Raw genomic sequence first — 12,966 nt, forward strand, 5'->3', positions numbered from 1 at the left:
CTGGTTGAGAGTTTCCCACAGACATCTGGTTGGCCACTGTGAGAACAGGATGTTGGCCTAGATGGGCCATTGGCCTGATCCACAGGTGCTTATATTCCTATGTAATGCCTTGGTGTGTTTGCAAAAGTGACTTAAAGTCTGTTTTTCACAGACACTAAGCTGTCGCATCATCATGTATGATTGTTGTTGTTGTTATTCCACCCTATACCCATAGGTCTCAGAGTGGTTCACGGGACCATATAATAGCAACATGCCTGTAGGACAGGCATGTGGACAGGACCCACTATTTGCCTTATATCTATGTGGGTTTTAAAATTCCAATCTGTTTCTGAGTCATTCTGGACTCTCTCTGATTTGGTCTGTTTTGCAGGCTCCAAGCTGCTCTGCATTGAAATGTTGCTCTGTGTTTCCTAATCACTATAATTTGAGTTCTTAAAATTGCTGTACCTTTAGCACCTTCGGGCCAAAGTGGGGAAATTTGCAGGAACAGGAGCTCCTCCAGAGTGGATTAAGCCTGCCAAAGTTGCAGAGGCTTTTCTGTGGGGGGAAGTAAAAGGGAATCACTTTCCTTCACAATCTTTTTTTAGAGCCAGGCTCCTCCCACTCCCTGATTTGCCACATTTTGGGAACCGGACTCCTGAGTCATCTTTGAGAAAGGGGTTGGGGTAAATGCACCCCTGTTGTAAGAGCACGAATGATATTGCAGCAATTTAATAACCCAAGAGAAGACAAGATCTATTTGATCAGAATCAACAATGGGAGATCAGAAAAATGTGCAAAGGCAGTGATGCATCCATCATAGCACGTTTTACTTTCTTTAAACACTGTTGTTGGTCTTCTGCATAAACGAATGCACACCAGATGTCAGTTGTTTCTATGGATTGCATGAACTTCCTCAAATGGAACTAAAATTTTCACACCATTTCACACCAGGAATTTTTGCCTGATCTCACCGCAACCAACTTATGCTTTGAACCCTAAAGATTGATAGTGTTTGACATTTTCCCCCCTAGCTGGTATAACAGCATGTAATACTGCGAGTCACATAAATGTTCCAACTCTACCTCCATCTGCTTCTTCCAGCTATAGCATATGCAGTAAGAAATTGAGTACTTGATTGAAGCATGCAGATGCCTGGTAATTTCAAGATAGGAGGTGCTTTAATTAGAGGTGCTGACCTACTTTAAATCTTTGTGTCCTATCAGGGATGACCTTTCAGTTTTACAAGTTTCCCTGGCCTTTTCAGCTCGGAAGGGCATTATATATAGCTTGATCTCTCTCAATGCTAAAGGTACCCATCACATGTACGAAATGTATGAGAGCAGCTAGTCTTGCAGCCCTTACACTATGTGTATCTGTCGGAAGTTCAGTAAGTGATGCAGGATGAATGGAATGGTACAGCGGTAAGCTAATCTTTACCCTGGCGTTTGACACTTGAGATGTATATTTTAGGACCCACCTTATTTCTGTAATTTAAAGTTTGAAACTGTTTTTAATATTGTGTAATATTGTGTTTTGATTGTTGGAACTTGCCCTGGGACCTTAGGGTGAAGGGCGAGTAATAAATCATAACAACAGCAACAACAATAAGGTAACAGGTTATATAATTATCCACAAACTCATTTCTCCCTAATGAAGCAGCATTCTGAAATCCCAGGCACAGGAATGCCTTTCCTCCGTATTTAGGTTCATGTGTGACAAAAATACAGGATTTGCAAGCATTTGAACTTTCATCATGATCATTAACTTCACACAATTGTTAGCAATGTCACCTCTCAAAGTGAGTGTAATTTGCAATTCTTTATTACAATCATTTAATATCTAGACCAGCCTTTCTCAACCTTGGGTCCTGTCAGAGACTGGGCAGAGGAGGGGGAGGAATAGTGGATCCCGCCTCTGCAGTCTGAACCTGCCAGAGAAGAGGGAGACAGTATAGATTTACAAACAGGAGTTTGCGGAAGGTTCAGAGGCTGCAGAAGGGAGAAGCTGGGAAATATTGGGAGGGGAGCAGGAAGAAGAAGAAGCACCAGGGGAGAGACAAACTTGACATGAGCCAACAACCACAAACTTGACATGAGCCAATAGTGTGACGCGGCAGCTAAAAAAGCCAATGCAATTCTGGGCTGCATCAATAGGAGTATAGCATCTAGATCAAGGGAATTAATAGTGCCACTGTATTCTGCTCTGGTCAGACCTCACCTGGAGTACTGTGTCCAGTTCTGGGCACCACAGTTCAAGAAGGACACTGACAAACTGGAACGTGTCCGGAGGAGGGCAACCAAAATGGTCAAAGGCCTGGAAACAATGCCTTATGAGGAACGGCTAAGGGAGCTGGGCATGTTTAGCCTGGAGAAGAGGAGGTTAAGGGGTGATATGATAGCCATGTTCAAATATATAAAAGGATGTCACATAGAGGAGGGAGGGAGGTTGTTTTCTGCTGCTCCAGAGAAGTGGACACGGAGCAATGGATCCAAACTACAAGAAAGAAGATTCCACCTAAACATTAGGAAGAACTTCCTGACAGTAAGAGCTGTTCGACAGTGGAATTTGCTGCCAAGGAGTGTGGTGGAGTCTCCTTCTTTGGGGGTCTTTAAGCAGAGGCTTGACAACCATATGTCAGGAGTGCTCTGATGGTGTTTCCTGCTTGGCAGGGGGTTGGACTCGATGGCCCTTGTGGTCTCTTCCAACTCTATGATTCTTTCTATGATTCTATGACAGCTGACAGACTCAGTGTCTTTAGAAAGCATTCAAGAACCCCCCTCTCCCAGAACCAGGGAGGCATTTGGAGTAGTACAACAGAAAGCTCAGAGGCAGAAAGCTCAGATCAGCCATCACAGGGGTGACATAGAATAGGAGAGACAGAGGGGGTGGAGCTTGACTCGGAGCAACGCCATTACTGAAATAGAGGCACCTTTTCTAAGCCTCTCACTGTGAATATTGAAGACTTGGTAAGAACTCTTCTTGTAATCTGATTCTTGGCTGTGCACCGTGGGAGGGATTGGATTCCCTGAAGCCTGACAGGTCCCCAGATGCTGTTGGACTATAACTCCCATCATACCTGGTCACAGGTCCTGCCAGCTAGAGATGATGGGAATTCTAGTCCAACAACATCTGGGGACCCAAGGTTGGGAATGGCTGGTCTAGAGTGTGTTAGCCATTCAGTATACATCCCATGCCTGCAGTCATTGCACTAGTCTGCCATCTTGAAAACTGCATCTCTCTTAATGTATCATATCTTCCAACTAAGGCAAATCACATTAATTGGCCCAGAGATAGGCCAATGTTGTTTAGTGCATAGTATGTTGAACTGAGATTTTGATTGATGAACTCAAAGGATGGCTTTGGACAAGTCTCTCTTGGCCTAATGTCCTTTGAAAGGTTGTTGATAAGGTGCAATGATATTTTACCATCAAACAGGACTGTGTTCCCTGGAGGAAGTATATCATATTGGTGACCCATAAGACCAATATTTAAATCTAAGATAGTGACATTTTAGCACTGCTCTGAGCTCCTTGGAATACAAGTGCACTACAGTAATGAATATGAATACAAATGCAACAAATGGATATGTTTGGTGAAGATATTGGGAATTTCTTGTTTCACAAACTTTCCCCAAATTTTATCCGTCACATGACTAAACACGTATGTTTCCTGGGAAAATCAGGTTCTCTGAGTATTGTATTCCAGCTGATACTTAGAGCAACACACACAGCATAAACTTGTACCTTCTAGAATAGTTCAGCCCTCTCCCAGGCCACAATAGAGGTACTTATGTGAAATAATGAAAGAGGCAAATGATTTTCATATCCAGCAATATAGCTAAAATGGGGCATAACTGGAAATGAATTTGATTCATCTCGTGGCTATTTTTGCGTGTTGTTTAATTTGTGTTTTTTAATGCCTTGTTTGCAGCTACTTGAACAGACTTCTATTAAGAGGAGGTGATTTCAAGTATGCTCCCAAACTGCTTTTCTATGATACGATGCATTTGATGACTTCCTTTTATTTATTTATTTTTGCTATTCTTCTTGTTCTCGTTCTGCTGACAAGCACATCTTTTCAAATGCATTTTATCCACAAGGTTTGGCTCTTATATGCAGTTAGATATGGAAATAGCTTAGGATCGCATCAGGTAAAATTGCTTAATAGGGAGAAATGCCACAGTCACAACACACCAAATGTCTAAGCGCTTGTTGTCAGGCGATGGTGTCTTCATTATAAGTGTGCTCACTTTTTGTCGGCATCTACGGCTTGTTCAAATATCTGACATGACGCAGATCCAGAAATCAGATGTTCCAAGTCATGGCTGTCTCAGTTCTTCTCCTGACATATGCTTTCACTTTGCATGATCTTCTCTTCTTAGATGCAGCAGCTGGGGAAAAAAAAAACATTGTGCAGAACATCGTGGTGCATTGCGAGTGCTTCCTACATTCAGAGCCAACTGGTCCATGAGGTGTGGTGAGGCAGTTACCTCAGGTGGCAGATTGGAGGACAGTTGGGAGGGGCACCAGATGCAAACCCTGAGGAGTGTGCTGTACCCTTCGCACCTCCTCCTCTACTGCCTTGTTCTCCATTGGGACCACCTGTTCCTTTTGCTCTGCCTGCTCCTCTCTGGACTCCTTTTTTGTCAGCTCCAGCAGATGGTGAGGGAGGCAGCTTGGGTAGGCAGTTTCAGGGAGGTGGTTTCAGTGGGCAGTGAGCAATGTTTTGGGTGGTGGGGGCAGAGGCAGAGCTAGCTGCTCCAGCACCCGGAGCGGCACACATGCTGTGCACCCAGAGGAGGGGCTAGCCGCATGCAGGGCTGGGGCAAGCGTCCCAGGGGGGCAGTGTGGCCATGTCACACCCCCCCTGAGGGATTACACCCAGGGTGGGCTGCACCCACCGCACCTCCTTCCTCTGCCAGTGGGCGGGGGGAGCTTCAGCAGGCAGCATAGGAGGTAGCATTTTCTGTTTTGCCTCCAGTGGCAAAACGTTCCAACCCAGTCTTGCCTACGTTCATTTTTCAAGCTGTTGACAAAAGATCATATTCCTTTGTCATTTCCTGTGCTTCCTCAGCACCTGAATACAGTGGTGTAGCGTGGATTGGCAGCACCCAGGGCCATGCAGAGGGGTGGGGGTGAGGGGAACAGATGGAGTATGCATGCACATTCAACTGCCTGATGGCATCCATGGCACCCAGGAGATTGCAGCCGCAGAGGTAAGAAAAGAAGAGTTGTTTCATTGTCTGGAGAAGTCACTTCCTGCTTTACATGGAAAAGCTGTTTTCAATGGAGCCCAGCAACAGAAGCACGCAGCTGTACTGAGGCAGCACCAAGTGTTGAAATTTTGTGCCTCTAACAATTTTATGCCTGGGGCAACCACCCTGTGCCCCCCCCACTACACTACTGCCTGATGTACATAAAGAGAACCTTTCTGGATCAGACCAAAGGCCCACTTAGTCCAGCATCCTGTTCTCAATGTGGCCAAACAGATGCCTGTGGGAAACCTACAAGCAGGATTTGACCACAAGAGCATTCTCTCCTCCTGTGTTTTCCAGCAATTGGTATTCAGAACTGTTATGTATTGAAGTTCTCACCCTGGCCAACAGGAGTATCGTGTATATAGTTTTCACTCAGGTCCACATCAGTTACTTTAGGCGGGAAACCCTGGGTTGTTGTTGCTACAATGTTGACAGTCGGCTGCCTATAAAAGCATGCTGGCTGAGCTGTTTGCTGTTCAGTTCTGTTCCAGCTTACAAATAAAGAGCTGCTTTGGAGAAATCACTGCATCATCTGCTATGCCTACCCACTATTTAACACTGGCGACGAAGGTGGGATTGATGGACATCAGAGCACAGTCAGATTTGGACATTCATTGAGCGGAATCACTGAACAGCACCAATTTAGAGCTGACCGTTCTGGCTAGAGCACTGTGTTCCATCCATCGCCCTCTACGTCAGCATCGGAACCATGGCTTCACTCGTGCCTCTACCGCCATTTGCCCCAGCCTCTGAATCATGGGACTTTTACCTTGCTCGGTTCTACTGCTACCTCCAAGCAAACGTGCTAACAGAATTGTGTAAGCGAGGCCTCTTCCTCAGCCTTTGTGGCCCCAAGGTGTTCAAGACGACCCGAGCATTGGTCGCGCCTCTAGCAGTCCAGGCAGCGCCGTGGGACACGATTCAAGAGAAGCTCTGCAACCACTATGCGCTGAAGCCTTCCAAAATTCTGCTGTGGAGGCAGAACACCAGGGCATAACCATCATGGCTAATAGCTATTGGTAGCCCTCTCCTTCATAGGAGCAGAGGAGCGGTATCATAGTGATTTACATGTATGGTGTGCTTTAAATGTATGGTATGGATGAGGACCCAGAATAGCTCCGCTGCTAGAGCATCAAACTCTTAATCTCAGGGTCGTGGGTTTGAGTCCCCCATTGGGCAAAAGAGTCCCGCACTGCAGGGGGCTGGACTAGATGACCCACAATTCTGTGATTCTGTGAATGCGGCCTTAGTCAGAAGGGAATCATTCCCACTCCTCTGCCCTCCCCACTTTACCAGTTGGTACTGAAACAACGTCTTGTGTGGCAATTCTTACTGAAGCATCCAGCATATGTGGTGCTGGTTATGTATACAAGAAGCATTTTGATCTGATAATAACTGAAGTCTCACAAACCCTCCTACAAGGCCTTCAACTGAAACATGAAAAAGAAAACCTTCACAACAGCCAAGGAATCTCTGGCTGCTCCTTTCTGTTTGGTTCCACTACGGCTGCTTGCTCAAGCCTCCCTTATGCTATTGTTGGAAGGAGCACCTATACAATCTGCTGATTGTGTTTATGCCCTGGCCTTCACACTGACATCACAAGTGGCTTTTGAAAAAGTCATAAACACTTCAAAAGATGGAAGAACAGAAATCAGTGTTTGTATCTACATTTAATTCAGGGGAAGTCATTTTTAAGTTAGTTAACCTTTCCAATGGAGTGAGGTGTATTTGCACTGCAAAGGCTCAGAAAAAAATATAATGGATTCTTTCCTTCCTACCTTCCTGCCATGTTTTTCCATCACTGAATCTCAGTTCAGGAGAAAACCCGGACTGTCCTGCTGCCATTAATGGCACAGGGAGCCTCTGCCAGTAGGAAAGAAGACAATATTGGCATTAATAGAATCAGCAGTAGTCATCAGTATCTGTGTTCCACCCTTATCCTAGGCCTAAGGTTGCCAACAGCTGAGATATGCAGGCTTGGATTCTCCTCGGCATCTAACAGCACATCGATCTCAGAAATCAGCAAATAAGGCTTGTCAGGGCATAGAAATGTGACTTATTTATTTATCTAAGCTATTTGAAGTTACTTGAGAATCTCGGGGTGGCAAGCAACGACTTTAGAAGGACAATGAACAATAAATATCTAAAACAAAATAAAATAATCAGTGTCAAAATTCAGAACTTTCATGAATAGGAAAGGCAGCAGAAGTGAAAATCAAACTATCACCGTCCTCTCTTTCCCTCTTGAGGTACACAGGTGCATCCTTACACGGTATCTGAATCAAAATAATATAGTGGCATGATGCATTTCAAAAAGGGAGGGTAGTCAAAAACACCGGGGCCACCACAAAGAAAGCTATGCTCTGGGTCCCTATGCTGTGATCCTCACAATGCCAGGGAGCCTACGTACAGTCACCCTTGTGAAATTTGCACATCTCCAAATTTCCACTTTACTATAAAGTAAAGTGTTCATGGTAATGCATATACAGTGGTACCTCGGGTTACATACGCTGCAGGTTACATACACTTCAGGTTACAGACTCTGCTAAACCAGAAATATTACCTCGGGTTAAGAACTTTGCTTCAGGATGAGAACAGAAATCGTGCTCTGGCGGTGCAGTGGCAGCAGGAGGCCCCATTAGCTAAAGTGGTGCTTCAGGTTAAGAACAGTTTCAGGTTAAGAATGGACCTTCAGAACGAATCAAGTACTTAACCCAAGGTACCACTGTATTATTAAAAGCAGCATACAAAAACATGTTGTTTTGCATTTTGTCTTTTTTTTTAAGCATTAAGAGTTGCAAAAAAATACTATCTGCAACACTAGCTTAATTAAAATGAACACCAATATCTTGCAGGATTGCTAGCTAGTAGTTGTACATGGAACTTTAAGTTCCCTTATAAAGCAAGAGAAGAATGGGATATGGCTTGTGGAAATCCAAAACAAAAGGGGCCACCCCCGAAAGAACCTTGGCAACATCCTGGCTTTCAGAGGGTGTGAGTCAAATATTCCCATTTCTTGAACTCAGCTATGGAAGAAGGAGGAAATAAAGGAAAACATGGTCCCTCAAGTATTCCAGGTGCAGATACCATATGGTGTTAAAAGTGTTAAGATGGATATTGACAAACTGGGATATGTATAGAGAAGAGAGATAAAGGTGTGGTGTGTGTGTGTGTATGTGTGGAGCCCAAGTCTTTTGAGGAAAGCTTGATGGACTTGGGTGTGTTTAACCCACAGAAAAGGGACAATTGAGAGGCAGTATTTTATTTCACTTAATGAATTAATTCATTTAAAATGTTTACAGACTGTTCTTCATTTCCAAGAAGGCATCCCAGAGCAGGCTGAAGTCACAGAGTAGACATCTTCAGATTCAAAGATGTTTCATATAGATGATGGAGCAAATTTTCTTTCTGTGGTGAGAGATAAGATGGAGGGGAGGGGAGAGAAAGGATCTCAGCTTCTTCTTGATGCTACAGACTGTTCACCAGTGAGAGAGACCATATTGGAAGGTGGCGAGTCTTTCCTTTTTTAAGCAGGGAGGGAATGAACACATTTCAGGAGTGGTGTCATAATGGATGACCTGCATGGGATTGAGCAGGGCTTTTTTCAGTCAGAACTCATTGGAACTCAGTTCTGGCACCTCTCAGATAGGTGCCAATATAAGAGAAAAGGGTGTATTCCAGCACCTCTTTTTGTAGAAAAATAGCACTGGGGTGGAGCCTGATTTGTTTAGAAGTTCCTTTCAACTATGATTCTGTGGGTGGGACCCAGACTTAGTCAGGCTTAGGGAAGAGTAATCAAAAATCAATGGAATTTGTCATAAATAGCATATGTCCTATTTCAGTGGCCCTCCTCTAAGCATGACTGTGCCCGACTACACACCATGCCGTTAAAGCACCTTCTTCCCTGAAAGAATTCTGGGTACTGTAGTTCACCCCTCACAGAGTTACAATTCCCAACAACCTTTCACAAACCAAAAATACCCAGAATTCTTTGAAGGGAAAACATGTTTCAAAGTGTGCTTCATAGCAATAGTGTGTACACAGCCTAAATCTGGATCCAGTCCTATGATTCTCCAGAGATTCTCCAGAACAGAGGGAAAGAGTACTTATGCCTGATAACCTCATTTTATTCATTACAAACTAAGTTTGTAGCACTAAAATCACTGACACTAAACATGGCAGATATTAATAGCACTGCTAAAGTAATTATATCACAATAAATTAAGTTTATAGCTGAGCAAATAGTTTTTTATTAAAGCTGAAGAGCATCGGTATCGCTACATGTTTGACGGCATCCCGTAAATCAAGGCAAGAGGAGGGGGCTGTGGAAATGCTTGAGAAGCCTCATGAGGTTTCCAGCCAGTGATTTCTCTCAGCCAAACCCCAGAGCTGTGTAAAGCTGAATCGGACAACCTTCCATAATGAGTAGGTAATAAATAATCACCTGCTCCTGCGATCTACAGTTAAAATGCAGATTACCTATGTTTCTTTGAGCTCAGCTAAATGCACAGGATAGAACCCCCATTTGGAGCAGAAAAGGGGCCATTGACAGTGTCACCTTCTGATTTACCGTGTTGCTTACTTTCTCCAAGGCTCTGCCCAAAAAAACATTTCTGCTTAACTGAGAATGCATCAGGCTGCAAGGCTTGAAATATTCAGAACACGTTTGCTTACAGGGTCTGCTCTTCAGGACAACTTGTGTTTCACTGCTGAGAACCCCAGCAGTGATTTTGTTTATCATTGTCATCGTCATCATCAAAAAGAGGCTGTTTTCTCAAGAGGCGTTGTCCTCCTTGTTGGGGATCCTTGAGTTTCGGATGACTTGTGAGTGGAAAGAGCTTGTGACATTTAGAAAATGAATACCTAAGTGCATTGTGTGTGTTGTGTTTTCCGTGATGAACATGGAAAGCTTGAGCATGTTGGCTTATTAGCTGGTCAGTCCAAAAACAATGTACAACAGTACACCTTTTTATATCCTGGGTTGCTTTCTCAGTGCTTTGAAGAACATAGGAAACTGCCTTATACAGTTTTATGGGGTTTCAAAGAGGGATATTTCCCGTGCTACCTGGAGGTGCCGAGGATTGAACCCAGGTTCTCATGCATGCAAAACAGATGTTCTACCACTGAGCTAGAATGGCTTATCAAGCGGATCTCCTCTTATCCTATGGGTGGTCCCTATGCCAGTGTTAGACATTTCTGTTTGTGGAATTGCTCCACAAAATAGAGAAGATAAGAAATTGCAAGATGCTCCATACATTACAGCTGTCATGTGAGTGAGGCCTGCCATACCAGACTTGTTCCAATCAAGCAGCTGTAATGCATGGTTTCTTAAATGCACCACTGAGTGTTACCCAGGCCTCAAAATCAAATTCTGTATTTTAAACAAGAAAAATATATAAAAAGGCAATCATAAAAGACATGTTAGGAAATAAAGCACACACATCTTTATAGAGTCTCTGGGTGTTTCAGATAAAGAGCCAGGGCTTGGTGGTAGACCAGAGGGTCCAAAAAAAGTCAATCTCTGGCATCTCCAGGTAGGATGGATAGGGACCCCCGTCTGAAACTTTGGAAAGTCACTGGCAGTCAGCATGGCTGTTACTAGATGGGCCAATAGTCTGACTTGGAATAAAGCAGCTTCTTGTGTTTTTAAAAGTTCTGAAAAGAGAATCCAGGATATAAAAATATGTAGACTTGAGTTCAGTGGGCTTGCTTGCATATTATTCTTCCTAATATGTAGCTGTCTCTGACTTTCCTTCACAGGTTCCATGGTTATGTGTCATAAATATGGGTATTACTTGATGGTTGGTTCCCCAGGAATTGCCACGCAGTCAGTGAGAACACAAAACAGCATTTTAAGTGTTGAGTGTCTGTTCCATTGCTTTTGCCATTTCTGTTCCTGAACATGCTATGACTAGCAAATTATACTGAATATAGACAAGGAGAAATACTTGTGCAGAACTGGCCTTATGTTAGACCCTGTTAAATATGCAAAGGTACAAATTACCTACTTCTGCTAATGTTAATTCTTTTCTTTTTCAAAAAGTCAGTTTGGTTTTAAGCAGCAGTTTCATCTATATACCAGGCTTTTGAGACTTGATGGATATTTGCTTTGAAGTTTAAATGACCTGTAGATCTTCCATGGAAGAAATCCCTTTTCATCTTTGAATCTCTGTACAACTATTTGATCATAGTAATTTTGGACTCACCAAGGTCGTTGGCCTTCCACAAGATAAAATCAGACATTTTCCTTTTCTCCTTTTTCCCCTGCATTTATATAGAATATTTGGTAGGTCAAGCACATTTATTTTTCCACAATGGCAAGAATAGGCAATGGAGAGTTTATCTGTAGTCAGTTGCTCTCCCTGACTAATATATGATCTAGGTTTTTCAAAGGACTTCCTAATCAAATCATTAGACACATTGTGGACAGATAAGTTACTCACCTGATTTTGTTGTTGATTGAAATGGTATTATTTAAAATAAGAAGACAACAATAATCAGACGTAAAACTCTCCAAAACACAACAACTGTGACATGGTTGGAAGGGTAGATGGTCATACGAATGCCCCAATTTATGCCAGGCTTGGCACATGATTGTGGCTATGGTTGGGCCAAGGTCCTTTTGATCATGTTTGGCTTGTGTTAGAATCTGGGCACTTTACTGAAGGAGTTATAGTTGAGGAAGGGAGCCACAGCTCAGTCGCAGAGCATCTCACTTGTGAGCAGAAGGTGCCTGGTTCAACCCCGGCATCTGCTTCCTGAAATCATGGAGAGCCTTTGCCACTCACTGTCGACAATACTAAACTACGCATTTATTATACATAAATCAGGACAAAGAAAACATGGCATCTCTCCTTGCCGTCTTCTCAGAGAGAGACTAAAAACAAAAGCAATACAGAGCGGGATGCCAGCAATCTGTGCTGGAATTTAAACAGACACGTGACACACATGTGACACACAATAATCCCATGCCTACAGCAAAAGGTGGAATGGAATCCCAACATACTGAGCTTGATGAACTCTGACAGAAGTATATGGTGTTTCAGATATTAATATTGTGTAGTTTGAAGTGACCAGAAGCTTAAGAACTGACTCCTTTTGCCTGATGGGCGGGATACAAATAATAATAATCATCATCATCATCATCATCATCATCATCATCCTTTTGGAAGAAATCATTGTCCAGGCCCATAAAAACATTATTCAAAGTTTTACTGGTGGGATTCTTCAAAAACAGTCCATAAGCATCAAAGATACAACCAAAATATTCATACAATGTCTTGTGCTGTCCAGCACAGGCTCAGCATCTTCTGAGAAATAAAAGATCCAAAAATCCAAACTGTGTATCTCCCCCATTCCAGCCTCTATTGGCCTTAGACCAAACTCAGCCCTCCAGATGTTTTGGCACTTCAACTCCCATCATCCCTAGCTAACAGGACCAGTGGTCAGGGATGATGGGAATTGTAGTATCAAAACATCTGGAGGGCCGAGTTTGCCTATGCCTGCCTTAGACTACGCAGCTCTTGGAGAGCCATTTACATGCATTGTTCTCCCTGTAGCAGTTCAGAGAGAGACCGAAAAACACCACACCTTTCAAGATGACGAATTTGCAACTCAATACCTTCATCACATGATCAAAGTTTCACTCTCAGCACAGAGGAAAAACAATCAGCAGGTAACCATTAACTGTTACGAAAAAGGAGCAATGCTGCTGAGTGCTCCAGATG

The 12,966-nt window shown here is 43.4% G+C and overlaps 1 long non-coding RNA gene across 1 annotated transcript; it reads right to left on the minus strand.

Moving 5' to 3' along the window:
- Nucleotides 1-3,895: 3,895 nt before the first annotated feature.
- Nucleotides 3,896-8,647, minus strand: LOC310766635. The gene is made up of 3 exons (XR_014550288.1): nucleotides 8,540-8,647; nucleotides 7,018-7,102; nucleotides 3,896-4,372 (listed from the first exon to the last, which is right to left on the minus strand). It is a non-coding gene; the product is annotated as an uncharacterized lncRNA (long non-coding RNA).
- Nucleotides 8,648-12,966: the final 4,319 nt, after the last annotated feature.

Source organism: Podarcis filfolensis, assembly GCF_964270895.1.
Source record: "Podarcis filfolensis genome assembly, chromosome: 1".
NCBI classification, from domain to species: Eukaryota; Metazoa; Chordata; class Lepidosauria; order Squamata; family Lacertidae; genus Podarcis; species Podarcis filfolensis.